The sequence below is a fragment of the Ambystoma mexicanum genome, chromosome 10, assembly GCF_040938575.1.
Source record: "Ambystoma mexicanum isolate Mex_15411 chromosome 10, UKY_AmexF1_1, whole genome shotgun sequence".
Taxonomy (NCBI): domain Eukaryota; kingdom Metazoa; phylum Chordata; class Amphibia; order Caudata; family Ambystomatidae; genus Ambystoma; species Ambystoma mexicanum.
This window is the reverse complement of record NC_090932.1, coordinates 435,482,500-435,509,541: the sequence shown is the minus strand read 5'-3', so window position 1 is coordinate 435,509,541 and position 27,042 is coordinate 435,482,500.

Genomic DNA, 27,042 nt, shown 5'->3' with positions numbered 1-27,042 from the left:
CCATCTTTCTATCGCTGTGCCACCCCTCCATTCCCTTGATCTTCTGCATCTTCAAACATACGCCAAAGATCGAGAATCTCTTTTCTCATCTGTCGCTGCTTCCCCTTATATTTTGGTACTAGAATTGTGGACATGTGTTCCAAAATACTTTTGTTGTGTGAGCCCTGACATGGCCATGGGCAGGGCATCCCCCCTCCTCCTGTATCTGCGATCCACTGCTTGTGATATTTCTCCACCTGGTCAGGATAGTGTCAGGGCCTTGTATATGTGCTCTATTGGTGATTGATCCTCCCCCCAACGGCTTTTTCTTATTAACCCTGCAGAACCCCTCTAAAGCCCTGTGCATGCTGCTGCTTCCTTGAACCCACAAAAACAAGAAAATCAATCCCAACCCTTCCCTAGCACCCTTCCCTGTTCACAAACCCCACTCCACAAGTCCATCCAACACCACACTGCAACACACACAATTACTGCCCCTTCTACGGCCTGTTTTTCACCCAGAAAACACAACCAACATAAATGAAACTACAACGTTAAACTAACAACCACTACTTGTTCCAGCCATGCTGCTTATACAAGACCACTAATCTTATTTTTATATTCCTTCTTCAAATTATATAATATCCTGTGGTACCACCTTCCCTCTCCTTCCGAGGAGCGGCTCCCTGCTTTACCTTTGTTTTACCTTATAATGCCTTACCTTATAATACTTTACTAAAACACTCTATTCATAATACGAATCTCGACAACAAATAACACTGACCTCATCCACTTAACATTGATCACCACGCTCTTCACGTACTCACACCTTTCACACTTCCCCATGCATCTGTCCCCTACTTGTTATCGCTTACAAGAGTCTACTAACATGTGCGTTCTCACCCAAACACCTCAGTCATGGGGTTCCAACACTGGCCTGCACTCGCTTCAGAGCTGCAACCCGCTTAAAAGAGCAGAGAAGACTTTTCTTAAAATGGCTCCTGCTAAACCACTTGAAACATGTGGTTTTTTTTGGGGCTGGTCACTTTAATTGGGCGCGGCTCCTTCTAGAGAAGCGGCCTGGAAGCCTCTACAGGTTCGGGGAGCACTAGGATCACGTTAGGGTCCCCAATTGAAGGCATGCCCCTGAATGTTCACACCAGAGAGAATACAACCTGCTAGGGAAGAAAGACCAAAGTCAATCTTCTAAGGATAACAAGATTAATCTCACATGCAGATGAGAGCAACAGCAAAGCACTCTGCTGCTAAAAACGTTCTGCCTAAAAGAGGTACAAGCAGACACTTTTAAAGGTATACAGCATCATAATGAGCAACAACATACACTAAAAACCTACACAGCTGTTTTGGATTGACCATATACAGGTACTGCCCCTATCCATATGGGATGGCTGTTTATTGGTCCCAGCCCATTCCTTCTGTCTTCCATCATGTAGGTGCTGGTGGGCTCATCTTCTTCTCACGATGAAGGTCAGAAAACAAATTAATCATACTACTACTATACACCTTTTTTATACTCATACTGTGCACTTGACAGGCCTTAAAACGGACACACAAGAGGTTCAGGGCACTCTAACCTTCACCCACACCGTACACTCACGCCCTCCATACCATCCAGCTCTAAGGTCTCTATCCTTGTTTTTAACTATAATGTATCCCTGCCGGCACCTCCCAAATCAAATCACACAATTGTCACTTCAACTATAGGCCCTGTCCATCCACCTTTGAACATTGCAAGCCTTGTTACTTTGGGGTTGATGGTCAAAGGGCACCTGGTGCAATGGAATTCAGGGATCTTAGAGGTTAGTCAGTTATATGGGCTATAACTCGTGGTCACCCGGGAATGGACCGGGTCATGCTTTGGCCAGTGTGAGATAACATGCACACCAGGTGCCGGTCTCTGATCGCGGCCTTGTAGGGCACATTTCTCTTGGGTGAAGGACACATCTTTGAAACACTTTTAAGAAGAATGAATAAACAATGTGGCGGGTGGGGGTGTGAACTGTCCTCATGGGAGCTTGGGCATGACTGGAGATTTCTGTAACCTTGTGGATTTGTACCTGGTGCATGTAATGCTGCATTTGCCATGCAAGCCTTCTCTTCTATCTAGGATTATTAGTATCTTTGCAAAATAATGTACATTGTGTTGTTTAGGTAGAACAAACATAGAAAAAGTAACAGTGTATGTGTGTTTGGAAAATATTTAGATTTAAGCTGGCAGGTACATTTTGTTTTCGTTGACAAGCTGTCTGTAGTTGAGATTCATGCAAACATGCTAATTTCATGTTTGTGCATATCCTGTCTGTGATTGAGTAGTATTGTGGTGGCTTCCCATGCATAAAGCTGGAGACCCATTTTGTTTGGATATGACTTTACATTTCTTTAAATACATATTTTCTTGCCCAGAATTGTGAGATGGGACTACATAAAAACAGGTTATGAAATTAGAACCTTGGTTTAAAATGGAGTTTTCGAAGACAACCTTATAAGCGTTTTTCCTCATTCTAGGAAGAGAAATATTGCCTGTGATGAGTCACCATCTTGCAAGGGTGTGAAAGCCCTGGCTTATTTGATTTTTATTAAATAATGAAATGATGCAGGTTAATTCCATCTCTGAAAGGAAAATCTGCTATTCAGATTCACCTTTCATAAGCTTCATGTCATAAGTATAGTGTGTGCTTGTGCTTTGCTGCATCAGGATCCTGATTTGGAACACCTTCTCTACCAGTGGCACATAACAGGTTCAGAGGCCATATGTGCCCTCTTGACAGCTGCAGTGACATTCAAGTCTCTGCAGTGCAAGGGCTGCATTTAAAATATCTGCCCCTGTTGTAAAAAGTACATACCCCTGAAGATGTTGTGCTGGTGGGACATAAAACTGTACGTATAAGTAATATAAGATTTAGGGTATGGTGGACAGCATCTCCCAGAATAATCCCAGCCACATCAAATTGATATTGCACCTGTGTCAGCTGTGTGGGTCCATTTTAGCAGTGGAAGGGTTAAGTGTATTTCCCCAGACAGACTCGACCCTACCATACTGATAGGAAGGTTAGGCTGTTGGAGTGCCTCTCTGTGTTCCTTTGAAAGGGCAGGTAACACTTTTCTCCCTGGGGCAGCCACTCCACATGGCACAGGCCTCTCAACAGAAACCAAGAGGCACTCACATTTACAGAAAGCCAGACCTCACACCAGGTTGCTGCATTTCTAAAGGCCTTTGATCTTATTGAGAAGGAAAGAGTGGGTTAGTGGCCAGAGAGAGATCTGTACAGTTTTGGGAGGGTTCTGCCATCTTGAATCTCTCTGCCTCTCTTTCTTTTTCCTGTCCCTAAAGCACTTTTGGTGTGACATCATAAGGGCAAAGTCTACACATTTCAAGAGCAGGGATTGGACCCCTAACACAGCTAGCTTTAGTCCAATCACCTGCAGACTTTTGCTTATAAAAGAAGGGGTCTTGCACCGCTTCTTTAAACCATCTGGACACATTGTGAACCATCCTAAAGATTCTGTTGAACCCTGCTGGGAGAACAGTCCTTTCTAAAGTCCTCCAGTTGGTAGATGGAGCAGGTGTTCCAAATACAGAAGCAAGCTCTGACCCCTGACCACCCCAAGGGACCATTGGGGTGAACACTGCTGCTAGGCTACAAGCCCGCTTCTCTCTGCCAGCCACCCTTTGCCTAGAACCTCACAGTGCTGCAGGCCCCCTGAAGGTGTATGCCAGCCGCCCCGTGTTTGGGATCCCAAGAAACAGACTGACATTGGCCTTCGAGACCCTGGAGTGGGACTCACAGCACCTGGAAGCCAGAACAGCTCAGATCCCTATTGTCAATGATGACCCACTCCGAGCAGTGATTTGAGTGCACCTCGGTGCAGAGCAATCCAGCAGGACCCATTGATTCTGCCCTTTGGCATCCATTGTTCTCTGAATCGCCATCTACTGTTTGAACTTGTTCACTGCTGTGCCTCACCAGCAAAAGCACATTGTTTCCCCAGCTCGAACTACAAAGTACTGCTGATTTACCCTGCTCCAGTCGCCGTTCGAAACGTCAGCTTCTTCACTGCTGCTCCTGTGAGTTGACCGACCTGATCCTGGTGTTCCCTGAACTGCGACCTCTGAGCCTTTGCAACAAACCAATTTTCCTATGTATCTTGGTACCAGCTCAACAGACATTGATCGGCCACCACACAAACAGACCTGATAACCACCTGATCTGCACAGCTCAAGTAGACGCTTCAGGACCACAGCTCCCCTTCCGTTTAACCCCACTTCGATGCCAGCTTGCTGCTGCACCATTGCGACTGCCGCATCTGTGACCTGAGCCGACACCATGGTCGACGCAGAGAAGCCTTGTTCGACACTGTCGAACACCCAAGACATTTGAAGATGGTAATTGATGGATATCTGACCCCCTGGTTCATTGTTGTCCCATAGAGACTGGCTAGGTTATTCTGTATCCCTTTATGCAACTTAAAGAAATATCCTTTTGAACAGTGAGTGCTGCATCTATTCTACCTTTGCATATTATGTATTTTCTTCTACAGGGAGGTGGGGGCAGAGTTTACAGTGTTTTCTAGTTAGTTAATTAGTATTGTACATAGTGTGTCTTATTATAGTATATATTTTTATAGAACCTCGATTGGACATTCCTTTATTCTGGACTGTTAAACTTCACTGTTTGGGTTGCTACTGAACCAAGTTCACACGCCTCGTAAGAGTATAGCCTTAACTCAGCCCACCTTACCACAAAAGGCAAAGGACGTATATTTGATGACTGTGCCTGTTTTACCTTTATCATTGTGTTGGCTCGTGGTTTGTAGAAGTTTGAGGGCTGAGTTGAGGTTTTAGCCTCTACTCATCCTTGTAGTCCTGCAGGGCAGAAGCCAATTCGTCACACTGCCTTCCCGCAATCTGGAACAGTTAAGGATATTTGGGAATTTTGTCAACTGAGACAAGTCTAGAGGGTGCAAATTCAGCCACGGGTGCTCACCCGGAACTAAATTGAGTCTTCTGAAGTCATATGTCCCACCCTAATGAGGGCAATTGGAATGTGGGAATAGAGAAGGGACGGGCATACTGTGAACCATATGCAAAACCAATCACACACACAAAAAAGGTAAGAGTAAATAATGTCCATTCATTTTACAACTACAACAAACTAAGCTGGCACTGTCTTCCCCTAAAGAATCTATTCCATTAAATTATTTTAAGTGCGCTGGTGGTTGACAGGCAATTACAACTTCGAAAATCACAGTTTTAAGATAGGAAGTTTGGAGAAGTCTGCGATAGATTCTGAATGCTTGTTTGTGGACATATTGCGCCCACAGGGCACAGTTCTTCGTTTTTATATTGGTTTTATAGTGCCCAGCAGACTTTGTCATGATAAAAGGGACTGCACTTCATCTTCGGTCATATTGAATTTACTGTCAAGGCATTTTCATAAGGGTGTGCCCCAAGTAAATCAGGGAGTAGTTGCCATTGTAGGGCAGACAGGGATTTGTGTTACTTCTACAGAAGCACCCATTGTTGAGATTGTGACACTAAAAGGGCATTCTCTAATGATTAAGGGGGTCGTTACGAGTTTGGTGGCAGCCATGGTGCTATTAGCGCCATGGCTGCTTCCAAACTTCGGTCTGGGTCCGGGTTCCTTGAATGGGGACTTACCGGGTCATTCCAACCCGGTAAGTCCCCATTCAAAATGCCCATCCCCATTCCCATTCAAGCCCCCATAGGGCTCAATGGGAATAGGGAGGGACCTAATAACGGTTATTAGCTCCTTGGTCCTTTAGCGTCTCCTGCTGAGGGACCTCATAATGTCGCGGTAAGGGGTTAACCGCACCGGCATCCTTACCGGCACTGTTAACCCCTTACAGCCGCACTTGTAATGACCCCCTAAGACTCTCTCCACACATTCCTACCAAAAGGAGGCCATCAGTTCTTTTTGTGGATGCAGAGCAACACCCAGGCGGTAAAGCCTTTCTGTGCTTATGCAAGTGCGCCATGCCCCAGTATTTGTGGAGTGGGGACAATGTGATGAGGACTGAAGGCTAAGGCTGAGATTATAACCCAGCCCCTTCTGCCTATACGAAGCCCCGTAGCAATAGTGGACTGGTGTTGCCTCCCATGTGCAGGATAAAAGACGGGCATTGATGCAAACATTGGCAAAGTACACCTACTATCCTTCTGGGCTATTTGTCCAGCACCCAGTACAGTCTGCTGTTGGCGGGGATATACCTCCCTTACCCAATTGAAAACCAATGGTGAACTTTCCTAAATAAGGAAGCATGGTGCCTTTTCTCATTCTGCGTCATCTTTAGACTGCAGGATGCATAGTTTGAATAGTGGACCTTGGTGCACTCAAACGCACAGGACACTTTAGAGGCCAACGAAAAGCAAATAGAACCCGGAGCAAATACCTTCCCCGCCTCACTTTTGTGATGTCATGGTTTTTGACACCCTAGTGCCTTTAAAAGAAATTATAGCCATGTTACTCCATCTGCAAGAAGACATAACTGACACCTGTTGTGAATGACGCACAGATTAGGAATCCAGGAGGTAGTTTATCAGTTTCTTCAAATCCGGATAGCTGCCAAACTCTGCTCTTCAAAGGGTCTCTTGAAAGCTTTTGAGGAGGCTAATAAGAGACTCCATGCATGAGCTCATGCACCTTTGGAATGTATATTCTGGTCTATCATACAGTGCACATTGTGACCATATCTCATCTGCAGTGTTTAGATTTGTGTACAAATGGAGTTGTACCTACTTGTGTTGCTACAAAAATGATAAACATATTTGCTATCAATTCTGTTAATAGTACGGGCACTATTTGGTGAATTAAGCTTCCTGTGAGAACGCACTTGCATGTGTGGAGATTTGTACATAACTATTTAATTCAAATTCAAGGTGGGGGTTTGCTTCTTTCTGACAGATATGAGTGCTTTTATATTATTAAAAACACAGACAAATTGCATGAAATTAGTAGAAATGTAACAAAACCGGTTAGATCGAATTACTAAAAAGAGTTTTACCAGCACATTTTACCACCACTGTCTCATTCCTGTCCTTACAAATGAGGAAGTCCTGCCTCCCAGACATTGAAAAACAAATGTTTGGCTTCTTGCAGTGTCTCATGGGGCTGGAATGTGGGCGTGGCGTGGCTTTGTAAGAGTGGCAGTAACTGAGAGGGACGCAAAATGAAAACTAGGAAGTATTGCTAATTCGTGGCTTGCTCACGGTGAGCTCTTCTAGCAGAGCTACAGAAAATAAAAAAATAAATATCGGTAATTATTTTCACTTGTTAATTTGTTCACAAAGATCTATTAGAACTCGACTTGCAGTCATTGTTTAGTAAAATAATTCCAGTTTTTGATCAGAAAGCAGTGTTCATATCCAGATCAGTGACATGGCACAATGAGTCAATGCATTTCGGAATTGTTTCCATCATCTGGGCTATGCGCCACATTTTTGGTGTTTTCTAAAAAACTGCAAACGCTGAAGCTTCAGGTTATGTAAATCGACATACTGGTGCGGTCCTGTACCTGCCACCCATGTGCGTGTTGCCTGCAGGCAGACAGATCGCTGTAAAATAATCTGGAATTATTTTACTAAACAATGACAGCAAGTCGAGTTGTAATAGAACTTTGTGAAAAAATGAACAAGTGAAAATAATTACAGACATTTTCTTTTTGTAGCTCTACTAGAAGAGCACACCGCGAGCAAGCCGCGAATTAGGAATACTTTCTAGTTCTCATTTTGCAACTTTCGATACCTAGGTGCCTACGCCTTAGTGGTATGCTCCGATACTGCACCAAGCAAATTCTAACTGGAATACTAGCAAATATAATCAAATAAGTGGTGCCCACTCTTAGCCCTCCACAGTAACTGAGAGAGACTGACAGGGGTCTGCAACCTTTGGCTCCCAGATGTGTTTGGACTACCATTCCCATCCGGCCTGTACAGCATAGTCAATGTCAGGAGATCATGGGAGTTGTAGTCCGAAACATCTGGAGAGCCACAGGTTGCAGACCCCTGCGTGGAACCCGCATGCTTTTACTGTCTCTTGGTAACACGAGAACTAGCTTCAAAGACAGGGGCCATTCCAAGTTATGCAGTGCAGGACAAGTATTGGTAAAAGAGCCAATAATTCCATGAATGGCACTTTTACGACATCATAAAACTTCAAGTTTGCCAGTGGGGGTCACTGATTTACCTCCAGGCAAGAGCTGGAGGTAAATCAGGCCCTTTCCAACACCTGTGATATCATGGAAATTCTGGGATTTCATGTGGCAGAAACAGTAGACCAGTTTGTATTCCACCAGAAGTACCAGCAGGATACCAGCAAACCTATAATGTGGACCAGAGTGTTGTTTCACCATCTAACATTTCATTTTGGTGGTGACTATGCATCTGACTCCATGCTTAGCTTGTTGGTAGCAGATTGTATGTCTGGGGTTTTTATTTGTAATTTACCCAAGGTGTTACAAATAAAAAGGTACCTGTATGTAATTGACCAGCTATTGTGCTGTGCTGACACAGCCTTCACTTCAGTGCGCAGTGCTGTTTTTTCAGGAAAGTGCTGTCATTTGTAAGGTCCCATATCGAATGACCAGCAGAGATTCCAATGTAAGTGTTAGGGGTTGCCATATTTCACAGTTTGGACTGTGGAAGATGTCCCTGAAGTTGATGCTTGGCGCAAGGTCTGATCATATGTTTTGGTAAGGATAGCAGAAAATATACCCCAGGACATATTGCAGGGGCTCGAATTAGGATATAGGGAGGCAAATCTCAACATACAAATGCATGTCCTCACATGCTTTAACTGTATGGATTTCTGCAGACAGACAAGTCTATCAAGAGGCAGGAGAACTGCCACCAATTCATGCACATAGAGTGCTTCACATCACCCACTCTAACCATGATCTTAGGAGCCCCACTCAAATCTATCCTCTCTGACTTGATCTTTAACCTTTACATGTAATCACTCGGAACCCTCTTGGATGCACACAACATCCAAATTCACCAGTATGCAGATGCCATGCAGCTCTCCCTCAAGATGCCCTCCATTGAAGACATCCACGGGCTCAAGACATGCCTCACAGTGTTCTAGTCGTGAATATCCAGTGATTACCTGAAGGAGCCAATCCTCCAAGACTGCATTTCTACATCAACATTTAATACCCTGCCATTTAGACCTGGCTCTGCACTATGAACCTTGAGAGATTCACAGCCTAGATGGCCACCCGTATCAAGTCCCTTGGTTTCTACATTGACATATACCTCACCTTCAAGGAGTACATAGTAAGGAAGAGACAAATGGCTTGGTACCAACTCTCACTCCTGGTTGAAATCAAGTCCCTTCATCCCAGCAAACAACTTCAGATCGGCGATCCAAGCCTTGGTCCTCTCCCACGTGAATAGTGACAATGCATTCTTGCAAGGCTTTCCAGCAACCACCATAGTACCCCTGAGAAGTGTCCTACTTAATGTAGCATTACCCATCAAAGGACTCAGCAAATTCAGTCATACACCCCATTCCTCATTGCACTGCCATCATCCTCAACTCCCCAGGCTACATCACTAAAAAGCACATCTCCTCTGGAGGACTATGATCCACCTGATGAGGTCAATAGAGTTGTCAGCTGCATGAAGGTCTCCTCCTTACAGGTTTCCCCCTGCTCCTCCAGAACCATTAAGGATAAGATTGTCTATCTTGCCCCCGCACTTGCTGATTCTGAAAACACTGCCACTAGATTTTTGCACTCCTCCCTCCAGCACTTCCTTGTGCGCCCCCTTCTGAAAAAACCTTCAGCAGACCGCACCTGCCCTGCCAACTACCACCCTATATCTATCAGCCCCTTCCTTGGGAAACTCCTGGAAAAGCTTGCCTTCCCCCAACTTACCTCACACACTGAACTTGTTTGTCGTCTCCATGATCATCAATCTGGATTTTGAGCATCCAGGGGCACGGAAACTGCTCTTCTGAACACCTGTGAAGAAATGCTTGCATCTCTGGATTCTAACTCTCTAGCTGTCCTCATTCTACTTGATCTCTCCTCTGCTTTTCACATGGTCAACCACTCCATCCTCATAAAAAGGCTCCATGATACCCTGGGTATCTAGGAGCGGACACTGGACTGGCTGACCTCCTCACTCAGTAACCATCTCTCCCAGATTATTCTGGGCACTTTCTCCACCCCTACCACTTTCTCCACCTGTGGTGTGCCCCAGGGCTCCAACTGCACTCCCTGCCGCTTCAACACATATCTTACTCCACTGGCACACCTCATTTTCACCTTCTCTCCTAACTTCCAATGTTACTCGGATGACACACAACTCTTCTTCCAACTCCCCTCTGACCCTCTCCTTACTTCTTCCATCATTCCAGACTGCCTATTGGCCATCCAGTCCTGGTGCACTTCCAACGATCTCTGTCACAATACCAGCAAGACTGAGGTCCTTCCTATTGGGACTCCTGCTCCCTCTTTCTACCCCTTACTTTGGCCATCCTATACGGGGTCTCCTTCACCCCCTCATCCGAAGCCAGAAACCTTGGAGTCATCTTCAACTTCTCTCTTTCATTCCTCCCTCACATTCATGACCTTGCCAAGAAGTCCCATTTTCAACTCTTCCTTCACAAAGGAATTCTCCCTTTTCTAACTTTCCCCCAGAAAGTCAATGTCTCCAGAGCTCTGGTTCTCTCTAGGCTAGAATACTGCAATAGCCTTTTCCTGAATCTACCCTCTTCCTCTCTATGACCCCTCCAGCTAATCCAGAGTAGGGCAGAGAGACTTATCCTTGTCCTCGCGCTCAGGGACTACATCCCTCCTGCTCTTAAAACTCTCCACTGGGCACAGTTGATGCAAGGATCAAATTGAAATCCCTCTGCATCATCCACAAGGCTGTCTGGGGCTGGTGACCAGACTATCTACAACTTGCTCTTATTAAATACTCTCGCTCCAGGCCCTTACGTTGCTCTGATACCAACTCTATGTGTGTCAAGCACTTCACTAAACAGAGGGTTGGTGGCGATCTCTTTCCTCAGCTGGCCCTCCCTTATGGAACAGCCTCCCCCTTTATCTTTGTCATAAGCCAGATCTCCACAAATTCCAGAAGTTCCTCAAGACTTACCTTTTCACATCCTCCCTCCTTTGCTAATCCAACAGTCCCTGAGCTTGGTGACCAGGGCCCTTATGTGTCCTTCTGGTCCCTGGCCTCCCACACCCAATCACCTTGCAGCATCCGCCTGCTCCCAGCCCTTGCCTCGGCACCCACTGTCCTATGCCAATATAGGCCTGCACTTACCTATTTATTGGCAACTGACCTCTCCGTAGCACTTACTTCACCGGGCACTTACATCTGCTGCTCACTCAGGAGCATGAGCACTTGCCCCCCCAACACCCTCTCCTCTCCTCTCCCTGCACTTGCACGTTCTGAATGCTCACAAGGCCTAGTAGGTCTGTCTTTATGAAAGATCAAAAGAAATACTGAGCCTTAATACCACCAAAAATGAAATACGCCAGTCACGAGTTCAAAAGTACATGTACAGTTTATTTGGCAGATAGCTATCTGGTTCACAACTCCTCTCAGTGTGTACCAGCAGACAACATGAGGGGAGAGAGTGCTGGACATTACAAAGTCATAGGTTTTTACACTTTTTTTCACAATCCCGGTTACATTGTCCAGCCCCTCTTTGTGTAACTCATTCATTAAGGGTTTGTAGCCGGTTCACATGACTAATACAGATTCAAACAACTATACATTGTTCAATGTTTTCCTCAAACCCTAGACATGTTTTTCTGTACATACGACACAATGTTAACATTCTTTGCTTTACTTGGTCATGTTGGTTTCTCGTTTGTTCTCGAGCTTAAAGTTAGTCCAGTTTCAAGGAAGGAACACAAAGATTTCTGCAAAGGCACACAGTTTCAGCTATTCAACATTCTGTTCCACTGTTTGAACGAGGATGATGCTATTGATACAGACAACATCTAAATTACTGTTCAGTTCAACTCTAGTTTAGCTCCAAGGTTTCTTAGTGCAGCACAAACAATCCACTTTTAGCAGTGTCAACATGTTTATCCACGTTGACACAGTACAAAGTTCATTTTGCTCTACTCGAGCTGAAAATACAAAGTTTAACATCAGACAGAAAGCAGGAGTTAGTCAAAATAGCAGATGATTTTAAAATGGCGGCATAGTCAGCCTTATTCAGGTTCATTAAAGGGGATTTTCAATGCGATGTGAATGTGCTTAGGCCAATGTTCGTTATCAGGCGGTATTATGTGAAATATACTTTAACATTTATCCTCTGTGTTTTCATTTGTTTTTCAATCCCATGTTCCATTCCTGTTGCCCAGTGGGCACTTTGAAACACAATTTACTTGCTCTATAAGCACCTAACAAATGCACAATAAATAAAAATAAATAAAAGCATGGATATGTGCAAACTTCAACTCCGTCAATGGAAGATGGAAAGAACCAAAAGACAGGCCTTCTCTGTCTATGCCCCCAAACTCTGGGACCTCTTTCCCATTAACACCAGATATGCCCCATCACTTCTACATTTCAGGAAGGAGCTCAAGACCCTCTTCTTTAAGGAATGGCTCTTCCTTAACACCAAGGTCCACAATCCTCCACTCCCCGTTTAACCTGAGATTGGGCGATCTGCTCCCCCTGTTTCCTCCTCTGGTTGCTTCTAGACATTTGCTGCTAAATTTCCCACCCTCCTTCCCCATTGTTTGCTCTCCTCTCCCTTGATTTGTTCTCTTGTGGTCTGCTTCCCTCACTGTGTACTTCCTGCTGTGTATTGTAAAGTGCTCTGTTGCTTCCTGAAGGTAGGTCTGTGTTCAATCAATACACTAAAAACATAAATACAAAACATCAAACAGAGAGAAGGAGGGATGCAGCGGGGGAAGTAAGTTTGTGATAGTGAAGGGGCATGTCAGTCCAGTAAGGTGAACCATCATTCAGCAAAATGGAGGGGGCGGATATGTTGCTAAGTGCTGTGGTAGTTGTGTTGTGTTTCCAAGTCAGATTTGCACAATTGTACATTAGTACGCAATATAATGGTGGATCCACAAGGCTTTCGAATGTCAGGGTTAGGGCTGGTGAAGGGACCAGGAGGATGGTAGCAGCCCTCACAGGGTGTAGAAAAATTCCCACCCAGTACTCCAGGCGTGTTCTCCATCCCTTCTGCAGATCCATGGCCCTGGGACGGAAAACAGCCTGTGTACTACGATTCCCAGCAGGCCGTGCGCAACACAGGCCTGCTGGAATGAGGACAGCCACGTCTGCACCAACGCGCATGTGCAAGCCGCGCCCGAAGGAGCCACTTGCAATTCCGGCCAGCAGAGAGGAAGGACGTGCAACTCTGAGCTCCATTGGCAAGCCTTCATGGGGCATCTGTCCGCCGCCTGCAGACACACCCCAGGCCCCACGTACCGTTTAAGATAAGTGCGCTTTCATTCCTATGCGCGCAAGCAGCTCTCCGCTGCCGAAGGGCACAGCTTTTACGGACCTATGTCCTGAAGTTATTGGCATTCAGGAATCGCGAACGATACGAACAGGAACGCATGGCGCTCTAATAACCCAGCATCAGACGGAACTAATAACACTCAATTGTGTTCTAGAACAAAGCATGTCGTTGCATGCACCCGAAACTGTGAATCCGTTAGGCGGAGTAGCTAAACTAAAGAATTAACCCTAGACAGGCTCATGCATGTGTATTCGTGCCCGTACCGACACTTTCCTTGCTCCTAGCAGTGTCTAACGAAGTTGTGAACGCTGCAGTGGCCAGCCAGCACGAGAAAGCCAGAAAGGACAGCTCTTGAAAACCGAAGCTAAATGCATTCATGGTTTCTTCCTTGTAAAGGGGACACGTATTGTATGGAGGGTTGTGTGAATATCCCAGTTGTTTCTGCATGAAGCAATGCAGAGTATTATTCCCTAAATGATGTAATGTGGGGATTGTGTCTAAACCTTACATGAGTTAATGCAAAGGTTTACAAACTGGTTTAGGGCTCCAGCTCAAAGGCCCCAGTCAACCTTCTGGCATATGGTGTGAATGCGAGAGAGCAGGAGTATAAGGGCGGAGAACTCCAGATCCAGGAGCAGGAGCTGAGGAGCATGTGAATCTAATCACCCCCAAACCTATACACAACTTCTACCTAACCCTCTTCCGGGTGTTCCTAACCCCCTCTACCTATCCACTCAACGGACCTTAACCCTCTTTCCCCAAAGGGTCAAGGTGGCCTGTGTTAACCTCTCCCAGGTGCCAAGACCCAACGGGAGGGAGGCGTTTGTGCTGCCTCTGCGCCAGGAAGAAGCAAGTCCTGACAGAATTGCAAGCCCAAGTATTTATTGGGCACCCAGGCAGCCCAACCATGGCAGACGTGGTAACCCTTCTTCAAGAACTAAAGGCCGAGTTGGCATTAACTAGGAAGGATTACCAGAACTTGGCAGGTCAGGTGCACACCATTACAATCCAGAATCAAACCCTAGCAACCCCATTACCCAGGCCACCTCCGCCAGTCCCGGTTCAGGTACAGGTAGCCACTGAGCCGCTGTTACCCCTGTCAGCACCCGAGAGATATCATGGCGATCCCAGAACAATGTCAACTGCATTTCCTTTCCAAGCCGGCTGTGTTCCGCACTGCACAGGCCCATACAGCATTTGTGATATCCTACTTAAGTGGGGATGCTGCGTAGTGGCCCACACCACTAGTCCGCAAAGACGATGCCTTGCTATACAGCTGGGACACATTTCTTGAGGAGTTCGGCAAGATATTCAACCGTAGGGCAGCAACCCTACTCAAAGACAAGGAACTGCTAACACTGAAGCAGGGAAGTAAGGACTTGGTCTCCTATGTTACGGAATTCAATCAGCTGGCCATGGAAACGGATTGGCCACAAGAAAAAAGAATGGCCTTGTTCTATCAAGGCTTAAGGGAGGACTTAAAAGATCTTGTGGCTCAAGTGGGCCCGCAACCTGAAACCTGTTCCACTATGATAGATCTGACTCTCAGGCTGGATCGAAGGCAGAGCGAGCGGCGTCAGGACAAGCGAAGGTGGGAGAACAAGCCGATAGTGAGACTGGACCAACAAAGATCCACCAGAGTTGCAGAGAAAGGGACAGAGGAACAGATGCAGATTAGTACGGTTTGGGGGCCTCTGACCAAGGAGGAGAAGGATAAGAGGCGAAGAGACAAATTGTGTCTTTATTGTGGTAAAGCAGGCCACTTTGTGTGGGAATGTCTCAACAAACCAGCAAAAGGAGGGCCTTCGGGAAATGAGAAAGCTCGCCCGTGAGGGTGGCAGGAGCGAGCGGAGCAGAAAACACCCCACAAATGTTGGAGAATGTGCATACTACTCTGGCGGCTCACATAACCTTGACCGGTTATTTATGTTGGCAGGGAAAGCGAGTTCCAGTAATCCTAATGGTGGATTCCGGCGCCACAGGGAGCTTTGTGGACACTCAAGTCTCCCAAAAGTTGGGACTACTGTTGAGTTCTAAGGCACTTCCTGAGGAAGTGAAGTCCGTGGATGGATCTCCATTGGTCTCGGGACCAGTGACTCAGCAAACTGAACCTCTACATTTGGAGTGTGGTGCCACACATCAAGAAGTCATCGGTTTCGATGTGATAGCAGCCCCACAATTCGGGTTCATCTTGGGACTAACCTGGCTGAGACTCCACAACCCAACAGTGGACTGAAACAGCGGTTTGATCAAATTTAGCTCCGCCTATTGTCAAAAACACTGCCTAGTGTCCATGACACAGTCTACTTATGGAATTGCCCAACGAGTATGAAGTGTACCGGGATGTTTTCAGCAAAGCAGCAGTCGAGACCCTGCCTCCACACCGACCGTTTGACTGCTAGATCGATCTGGAAGCAGGTGCTGTGCTTCCCTGCAGTCACATATATGCTCTCACAGAAGCTGAGAACAAGTATCTGAAAGACCACATAGAAACCAATTTGGAAAACGGCTTAATTCGGCACTCCACATCCCCAGTTTCCTCCCCCTTGTTCTTCGTTCCGAAGAAAACGGGAGACCTGAGAACATGTATTGATTACAGGGCGATTAACAACATAACCATCAAGAACCGTTATCCCCTGCCTTTGATCCCAGTGCTGTTGGACCAGGTGCTGCGTCAACAATATATACAAAACTGGACTGGACCTTCGAGGAGCCTACCATCTGGTAAGGGTATGCAACGGGGAATACTGGAAAAAAACAGCTTTTCGGACCAAGTTCAGCATGTACGAATATCAGGTCATGCCGTTCAGGCTTTGCAATGACCCAGCGGCATTCCAGCACTTCCTAGATGAAGTACTGCGCGGGTACCTGGGCATATTCACGGTTTAACAGTTGACGTCTAGAGGCTCTGAATAGTAGTTTTGATACAATCTGTATGTATCTCCACAGATATTGAAAACTGTAAAGGGTGCACTAAGTGCTTGAAGACGGAATAATACCCAGCCTTCCCCTGTACTACTCTCACTCTGATGCTAGGTAAAAGATGCATTTGTTTCTCTTTTGTCAAGCCAGAACAGATTAAATCTGTTTTCCCTGTAGTGTATACGTAGACTCAGACAGTGTTTTTTTAAATATGTTTTTCAGCAGCACCAACGTGGTTTCAGCATGTTATAATGTTAATGTGCTTCATTGTTGATAAAGAGAAAGTGACGGATCAAAAACACCCTCCTGAAGAAAGTTTGAATGAAAATATACAAACTGAAACATGTCGAGGCATTACACCAGTTATTAGAACTTCTGGTTTGTGTATTTAGGTCTTCATTGACCAAGAATTTTTTCCACTCCTCTACAAGTCATATTAAGGTGTAAACAGGAGTTGTGCCCTAGTCTATTTAAAGGCTAGTGATGAATTGTTACAATTGATTTTGTAAGCATTTTGCTTGGTGTCACTTGCACTTTATATTGTATGAGTTTTTTAACATCTGTATGTTTTTATGATGTTTTTTAAAAATTATTAAATACAATGCATACATTGTGATATTAGTTTGGTGTAGCTGACTGTGTTCTCTCTGCCTTTGCAATGTGTATTTTGTCTCTTTAAACCCTTCCTGAAGGTAGAGTTTTCTTTACTACCCGAGGGAGTAATTATCCTGAAGGGATTCCTCCTTTAGTATATTTTGGCACATAGAGGAATTCTGAAAAAGGTCCTTTCCAACAATAAATGGCAAAAAAAGAAGACCAGGGACATTTTGACAAAACGGGCACCCATGGGTGCTTAATTGCAGCTGCGAACGCAGCCCACGCTAAAAACACACAATGGTAGCAAAAAGTAAACCACTGCCACCAGCCATCAATTGTAGAAAGGTTATCATAAAAAATGTACATGAGAAACTAGACAAAGGGGATACTAAGTAACCCCTCCAGCACCCTATGGTAAGATAGTGTGTGCTGGGCCTAGAAAGTTACAAAATGTAAGTAAAGTCAATTTCACTTCACTGCTCTTGGAAACAGTAGTTTCACCAAGAGAAGGTATTTAAACCTTTGGGAAATCTAAGAGACTTCCCTGTGCCACTGCACTGAAGGTGCTGTGTGTCACAATGTAAAGATGATACCAATGAAGTTTGTCAGACTCCAAAGTCAAAAGAAACACTGAGTCCAAATCACAATGAAAATACATGAGAGGGTAAGGAAAAGGGTTCACTCTCTCCAGGTTAGAAATGAAAAGTCCTAAAGTCCAGCAAAAGAGCTGGGGTCTATAAGGTAGAAGGGAATTGGCACATTTCTGAGAATACCCCCTAACACTCGTCCCCCCCAAACTAAGGGACAGAAGGATTTCATCTACTCCTGGATGAATCTCCTTACTCCAGTCCGTCATACTTTCTGGAGAGACATCAGCATTTTGGCGATTACATCCTGACCTATGTTCTATAGTAAAATCAAACCCCTGAAGGCTGATAGACCATCTTTACAATGTAGGATGTTCCCCCTTCATCTGCATTAACCATCTCAAGGGTTGGTGGTCTGTTTGGATTACAAAAGTAGACCCATACAAGTGTGGTCTAAACTTCTTCAAAGACCATACAATGGCAAAACATTCACGTTCTATGGTCGCCCACCTTGTTTCTCAGTCCTTCAGTTTCCTACTGATGAAGCGGATAGGGTGTTCTCTGCCTTTCTCATCTAGCTGACTCAGAACTGCACCTATACCTGAATTGGAAGCATCAGTTTGTACATTTCATGATTTGTTGTAGTCTGGAGCTCTTAGGACTGGAGCTTGACAAAGAACGTTCTTAAGTCCTTCAACTATCTTGGTGCACTCCTCATTCCACCTGACCTTCTTGGGAATTTGGGTGAGGATATCACATTCAAGGGAGAAGCTATAGTCCCATAGTTCTCTATGAAGTTCCTATAGTAACCTGTGAGACCTAAACAGGCTCTCACTTTGGTTTGAGTAATAGGGGTGGCCCAGTCTTGAACAGCTTGTACTTTGCTAGGCAATAGCCTTATTTCACTTTCTCCTACCTCATGTCCAAGGGAGACTACTTTACTCTGACCAATTTGACACTTACTTGCTTTTATGGTCAGATGGGCCTGCTCAAGAGCCTGCAAAACTTATCCTAGGTGGCCAACATGTTTTTTCCAAGTAGAGCTGAACACTGCAATGTCAGCCAAGTATGCCATGCAGAAGTCCTCCATCCCATTCAGAACATGATTTACCATCCTTTGGAATGTAGCAGGTGCATTCTTTAGTCCAAAAAGGCATAACCTTACACTGGTAGAGGCCTCCTGGGGTTCAAAATGCAGTTTTCTCCTTGGCATGGCCTGTCAGAGCTATTTGCCAATAGCCTGAGGTTATGTCAAATGTACTGAGGTACTTGGCTGAACCAAGTTTATCCACCAGCTCATCTGTCCTAGGTAAAGGATGGGTATCAGTCGTGGTGACTGCATTAAGAGCTCTGTAGTCCACACAGAATCTCAACTCCTTGGATCCTTCCTTTGGTACTAATAAAATAGGACTAACCCATGGACTTGAAGATGGCTCCATTACCCCGAGATCAAGCATCTTATTGACCTCTTCCTTTATGTGGGTTCTTACATGGTCTGACATTCTGAAACCCCGGTTCTTAACAGGGAGACAGTTGCCAGTGAGTATATCAGGCTGGCCCCAAGGGGTCAAGCCTGGTGTTAGTGAAAACACTGAGGCAAACTGATTTAACAGAACTTTGCACTCCTCCTGTTATTGCAGAGTCAGATCAGAAGAAATATTATCTGCTTCTATCTTTCCATCTAGAGGTTGTCCCCTGAGGAGGACAGGTAGAGGTTAACTCTCCTTCTCCTCTTGATCAGATGCTAAGAGCAAGGTTCTTAGTTCTTGTCTAGAGCCATATGCCTGTAGGCTGTTGGTGTGAAAGTCCCTGTGGGCCTCCTTGGGATTGCCCAAGTCCACAAATAATTGACCTCTCCAAGATTGCCCACAACCTTGAATGGTCCAATCCATTTGTCCTGTAAGGCCCTCTGCCTTGTAGGTACCATAACTAGCTCTAGCTGGTCTTGAGTGAACTCAACCATGTTGACCTCCTGGTCATGCTAATGTTTGACCAGAGCCTGACCTGCTTTCAAGTTATCAGAAGCTTCTGTCATCATGTGTGTCATTCTCCTATAGAGACCTAACACAGTCAGTGACTCTCAATGGCTTGTGGGAAGGAGCACTCTCCAACCTTCCTTGATTAGGGCCAATGGACTTCTAACCGGATAACCAGAGAGAAGCTGAAATGGGCTGCAGCCAACCCCTTCTTGAAGGACTTCTCTATAAGCAAAGAGAAGGCATGGCAGTAGAAGGTTGATCTTTGTTCTAAGGGGTTATTCTAAAGCACATATCATGCTCTTCATAGTTCTAAGAACCTCAGGGTCAAATACTATCTCTCTTCTGCCTTCGGCACAGTCAACCATACCATCCTGCTCAACCGTCTCTTTGATAACCTGTGTATCACTGATCAGGCTCTGGCCTGGCTGACCTCTTTCCTCTCTGATCGATCTACCCAGCTCCAACTTGGTTCCTTCCTATCATCTATCTCCATCTCTACCTGTGGTGTTCCCCAGGGGTCTAACGTTTCACTCTGGCTTTTCAACCAATACCTGGCAACTCTTGCCTACTGCATTGCCATTTTCTGCTCAAATTCCCCGTGCTATGCTGATGACACTCAACTCATTTTCAGGCTGCCCTCGGCCGCGTCCTCTCCCGCTCTCATCTCTGATTGCCTAACTTCCATTCAAGATTGGTGTGCCGCCATTCTGCGTCATCTTCCAGACCACTGTTAAAGCCATGCTGCCACTTTTCACTTGTCCCTCAAACAACATGCATTGACACTCTGGGCCCTCTGACTGATATCAGAGACCATATGGATGGCCTATGACATATAAGACAGAGCCACATACCTCTCTCATCACTTGCAGGGTTCCCGGCGAACAGCATGGGCCAAACTATGGATCTGTACCCTCTGATCGCCCTGGGTCATATTTATTGGATGTTCTCAATATGCTGCCATGCCACTCTGCTCTTCTCTCTCCTGCCGCTTAAGAACTGTGAACTATATATTGCCCTTCTCCCATTTATTCCTTGTGGTGCCATGGAGGGAGGGAGTCTGTTTCCAGTGGACATCTTACAAATTAACAGTACATCAACAAGTAAACAGCCACTTCCAATACAAGTATTTCCATTCCCTCACTGAGGAGAGTGCACACTAACCACCCTTCTTGGCTTCAGTTTCAAAAGGCTTACGAAATTAGATGAACAGATGGTTAAAGAACAAGAATCCATCACATTCCCCCTCCTCCCTTGTGTAGATCTTAACATCTGCCATTCTAAATTATCATAAAAATGAAATGCACATTGCCCAAAGTAGTGGCAACGATGTGCTCTTTAGCTCTGTACTCGCAGAGTTCAGGAGCGCATGCGAGCTTCGTGTGCTCCTCGTGAACTGCTCATCAGGCGCGCGACGCCTTCAAAGCTGTCTGTCAAATGTGATCATCCGCACGTGAGAAGGCCTCGCGCTCAACGAGACCTGATGCCTGCGAACTGGCGACGGCGGGCAGCAGGAAGTTCCAGCTGAGGTTCACAGTTCCAAAGTCTGCAACCTCCTAATCTCTTCAAGGTGTGGGAGGGTTTCTTACAGTTCAACACATGGTCTGTTTCTCGGGGAAATAAGTTCACCCGCAGTTTAGAAATATCTTATGCCCTCGTGGAAAAAAAAAAGGTCTGTTCTGAGCGTGGTGGCCGTGGCACACAGCTATGCAAATATAGTATTTACGAGAAAGAGCAATACGTCTGCAGTTGCTCCCGTTGAAAGACGTATATTGTTATCCCAACCAATATGTAGAACTTAAAAGAGGTTCAAAGTACAGAAATAAAGTGAAATCCTTATTTTAACTCTTCTATGTGGTTTTCTTTCTGCACATTATTTGCCAGTGGGGGGGAAAAACACTCATGTGATCTCTAGGTGTTCTGGATGCAGGATCAGAACAGGAAATGACACATCATGTTATCAAATGGTCATGAATAGTTGCAGTAAACAGAAGCATTAACTGCATACAGGGGATGGGCGAAAGGAAAGAGGAAAAACAAAAGGAAGGAAAAGACCGCACTGCGTTATTTGCGCGTCATTTGCTGTAGGCCACAACGAGCATCAGTTGCAAATGATATTCCACAGAACTGTTGTAATAATGAGTACAACCCAAACTAAGATGGAACCCAAATGATTGTATTCAAACCCAACACTCCAGTCGCTTAAGTATAGTACTAAACGACGTAGCAAAACATAGTTATGTGAGAGGTACATGGCTTGGTGGAAGGTGGATGTTAAGAAAACCACAATTATTCCCAGGTCTGAGACTCCATTAAGTTCAAGGAAGCCATTCCAAATGGAAAAGAGTGAGTTGCTACCTGTTGCAAAGTGGATGTTGACAGAAGCACAATGATTCCCAGTTGTGAGACACCCTTAAGGTCAAGGCAGCTATTCCAAATGGCCAGGAGTGTGACCAGACTCTAAGCTAGAAGTTGTCACGTGTTTCCATTCCCACTGCCACACACAGGCCTTCGGTACATGAGTTGGAACGACAGAAGTCTTTGGCGCAGCTGGCTTCTTTTTTAATTGAGTTGTGGCCTTTTGATTTAATCTCTTTCATCCATTTGTGTTCTGTGAATCTGAACTATGCTAAAAAATATATGAATTCCACACTTGTCATAAAAGTGAAAAACTTCTTTTATTAATGAAAATCCCAAAGCATTTGTAATTACTCTCTGAAAAATAGTTTAAAAGTGTTTCTCAAATATTTTCAGAAGAACTTCATTTTAAAATAAAATGTCAGAGATCACGGTGGCCACGCAAGGGCAGAAGTGTGTGGTGTGCTTTAGACCCTCCTTCCTGTGTGCGCCTGGCCAGCAGAGGGAGACACTTCCTGCCCGAGGCCCGGCAGGAAACTACAATACTGACTTTCTTAATCTTCACTCAGTATATCACATCATCCAGGCCTGGATGGCTTCCCCCATCTCTGCCTCAGTGATGAAATGACTGAAATTCTAGTGGTTGACTCGCAGTCCTTGCTCAAAAATCTTAGCCAATCCTATAAATCTTTCATCATTTAGGGCATCACCACACCTTTTGCCAGTAATGTCAGAACTCTACCTGGATGCTACGCTGTTGCTCTCAAGGCAAGTCAACACAAACGCCTCCTCGGCAGCCCACACATCGAAATTAATCGTTGCATGCAGACCATTCTTGACCTCAGAAAGCTGCATCACCATTGCTAGAGCTCTCCCATAGGATCGAGGCTGGACTAGCAATTCCTTATTCGCAGGAACCTCGACTCGCAATATCAACAAACTGTTCAGAATAATGCCCTCAGAGCTGCACTTAACATCCCAAAGCATGAGCACATCTCAATAGCAAGAAGTGCACACTGGCTACATATCCTGGAGCGCATCATCTTTACATCCTTAGCAATCATGCACATATGTCTCTGGAATAGAGCGCCTAAGTATCGCTCTCAAAAATTCTCAAACTCGATCTACCAAACCCATCCGCTCAGAGTACTCACCAATTGTCTATCCCACGATTCAGGAGAAAAAGATTGTGGGGGCAGCTTTCCGGTAATTGGCGCTAAGAGTTAGAATGCTTTACCCTGAGAGCTGAACAATCATATTGAACCTTCGCGAAACATGTCAAGACTACTATTCTCTTCGAGCATGCCGCTCATGCGAGTTTATTGAAATACCGTAAGCTCCCTTGAAATGTACGAAATGTACTAAATTGCTTGACTATGAGCCTTTTTTCACCTGAGTACACATCAATATGTTCGCAACCTCCTGTCGACGCAATAGGCAACCATCGCCTTGATGCCTCCGGGTTTAGTGCACTTAATACATGTAAAAATAAACATAAATAAAATATGTTATAATGTATTTACACTATATTCGTTGTAAAAGAAACAGCAAATGAACACAGTACCCATCTCATATGTTACTTCATTAGCTGCTGATGACCAAACTAGCAGTAAACACCATCATAGCTATGTGAGTGTCAAAGGCTAACATCCCTGTAGTTTCTGAATAACAGCACAAACAACATGGGTCCATGCATAACAAAAGAAATGCAGGAAGCACCCCGTTCCAGTGGCACTTTCGTTGGCGGGTGAATAAATGAACCCTTATAATGATTGGCACACAGTTGTGGAACAATGTCTACTATTCAAACTGGACTCAGACGTCAGAAAAGAAATCTATTACTGATGGGAGGCTCCCAAAGAACAGACCTGGTGGTGACATAAAAGCCATCCAACAGACATTGTCTCATGTAAGGCACCCATGGCTAGCGCTGCCCCCTCATCCCCCCATCGTTGATCTGCTTCTCATTGAAGCATAGCCTTTTCTTAACACAGCTTATTGGTTCCTGCACATGTGAACAATCACATTATTGCTGGTAGCATGGGCAACGTATGCAGCAAACAGACACTTCAATTGAAAATATAAGGGTATAGAAAGCAACAGATTCTCCAACAACCTATCACATTTAGCACCTCTTACACGTGGAACTTTTTTTGGCAGGACACTATCAACATTATGTATGAATACTGCAGAGGCTGGAATATACGCGTGGTTGAGCAGCTTGGAGGACTGTGCTATAAAGGCTGATTGTCTAACGCCTGGCTTTTTTTTGTTAGGCTCTTTGGCTTTTGGGATAGGCATTTGCCAGGCAGTGCCATAATTATGCTAGTGGCAATAGGATGGCAACAGCTGGCAATTTTTTTTACTACCTGGGCACATGATGTCAATGTTTGTCAAATGCCTAAGTAATAGGTATCCAAAAGCAAATGTGTTGGTTTGCCAGTGTTTATTTTTTATTTTTATTAATAGGACTTCGACTTCGGTGCAAATAATATATGTGAGGACACATATATTGCTTATGTGTAAAATGACTGAAGGCTCACTTGCTCAGAACAAGTTGATTAGAGTAGGAGCTCATTCACAACAGAAATTAAGGCATTTACTCTCATAAGACTCCTTAGAAATAACATGGTAGGGCCTTATTTACACAAGTGTTTTTCAAGGGGAAAACCCAATGTTCGTGGGCATCCTGGTGCTAAATCATTTGTGGATGACCTGATTCGGGATCAGGGCTTCGTAAGTAGCAGAGCAGCTACCAAATCATCCTCTGAGCCAAACTTTTGTCAAAGGCTCCACAGTGGCGCCACAAAGCTCTCCATCTATCCTCCTGCTGTACAGTAGGGTACATGGGAAACTCCCACCCACCATTTGAGCACCCGCAGGAGTGCGGGCTGGGCGGCGAGTGCTCTTAGTTTGCTGACAGCTCAATGCATGGTGTTATTTGATGATAGATCCAGCTCAAAGAGATCCCAGGAGGGTGTGTTCTGGGTGTAGATAGGCAAGTACTGCATGGGTGTTGCCATGGGAATTAGCTTGGCCGTGGGGAGTCAAAGGGTGGCTAAACATTCAAACAACACACATAAGCTGTGTGTCCCTCCTCACAACCCATCTCCATCCCAACTGTACTCCAATGAAATAGTTTTAGTTTATAGTTGGTACTTTAGTACCACCTAATAACCAGCACTGAAAATATGAATAGAACCTCACATGAAGTAAATGGGCCAAACTACAGATTGCTTATATTAACAAGCAACACCTATCACCTTAGGGAACAGCTGAAGGAAAGCTGAAGTTCTGCAACTGTCCACATATGGTGTTCCACCTGAAAGCATAAGAAGGTACGTTTTAAATGTTGGTTAGGCCTTCTATCATTGTGCGAGTTGAAGGGTGCCTGGCGTAATATTCCAAAATGCTGTAGACTAAGGAAATCGGAATTTCAGTCAATTGAACATATCTTCTTATTCCGATCTGAACATAGTAATTACAGAAGATATATTCTGAAAAATATCTAAATTGAATACTTTGTTATCAATCAATAGAAAATGGAGGTTCGTTATAGCAATAAAGATGTTCAGATGTGCATTAGCTGTATACAATTATGTTATGTTATGTTAAGTTGTCATATACTGTGCACTGTTACAATTGAAATAGTTTTCAGGCACTCATGTGGTTCGGTAAGAAAGTGGATTGGGTAGGTTAGGGAGGGAAGACAGAGTAGGATAGAGGTTGTGCTTTTCTGTTTGTGCTTGTAGAACCAGGAGAAACTTGCGTCTAGGATGGTCTGCTTTCTAGGTGTGTTTGGATTGTGTGCATTTGGGCTATTGTGTCCAGTTGAGCAGCGTTCAGTGATTGGGTGTTTGTTTGTGGCAGTTCGTTTCTTGGGAGATGTGTGGGTTGCGTGTTTCAGTGGGAATTAGACCGAGCCAAAGGATCATGTGAGGTATGTCTGGGGTATGCTGGAGAGAAATCGGGAGCAGGGGGGTTAGTAGTTGTTGGCTTTTTTTCGGTTCCCATTGGTATCACTATTGATGTCCATTTTGTGCTGGTCAATGTGAGTTGAATATCCAGGTTTTCAGTCTTTTTCGGAAAGTGATGTGGTCTTCTGTCATTCTAATTTCCTTCATTATTGTGTTCCATAGACTAGCAATTAGACTTGAGAATGTGCTTCCTCTGAATTGGCTTTGTTGTATTGTTTCTTTTCAATTTGGAGGTCATCACTTGATCTTAGGTCTCGTCCTGGTTGGTAGTTGTTGATCCTGGCTTGGAGGAATTCAGCTCCTTCTCCGTACATTGATTTGTTGACGATGCAGAGGGATTTGAAGTTGATGTGTTTTTTACTGAGAGCCAGTGTAGGCTTCTCAGGTGGGTGTGATGTGGTCTCTTCTGTTTAGTCTCATGAGTATCCTTGCTGCAGTGTTTTAGATGTGCTGACATTTTTTAGTGAGCCGTTCTGGCTTTCCAATGTAGAGATTGTTTCCATAGTCGATTCTGTTGTTTGCATAGTCGATTCGTAATAGGAGTAGGGAGATTATTGCGAGGGTTCTATTTGGTAAGGGGAGATAGGGGAGCATCCCTCTAAGTAGTCTCAGGAGGTAGAAGCATTTTTTTACGATAGCATTGACTTGTGGGCCAAGTCAGATTCCATTGTCCATGAGAATTCCCACATTTTGTACAACGGTCAATGCCTCTATTTGGGTTCCCATTGTCCTCTGGGGGTGAGATCATTATGTATGTTTTGGTTGGGTTTCATTTGAGGTTGTTCATTGTCATCCATCTTTATATGTCAGTGAGACAGTTGTTGAGGGTGTTGTAGGGACTTGGGTCATAGCTATTTTGATGATGAGGTGGGTGTCATCTGCATAGTTGTAGGTGGTCAGTCCGTGGTTTTGAATAATTTTGAATAATTTTCACCAAGGGTGACATGTAAATGAGGACAAGGAGAGGCAATGCACAAATGAAATACTTATTTATTGTGTCTATAGGTTCAATATTCTGAGTGATATACCACTCATGTCACACACCTTTCGCAAAATATCCCCAAACACAATGGACCTGGAATCAGGCTGGTTGGTAAAGAAAATATTCATTTATTTATTTATTTAAAATTCAAATCAAACACAAGTTTTAATATAC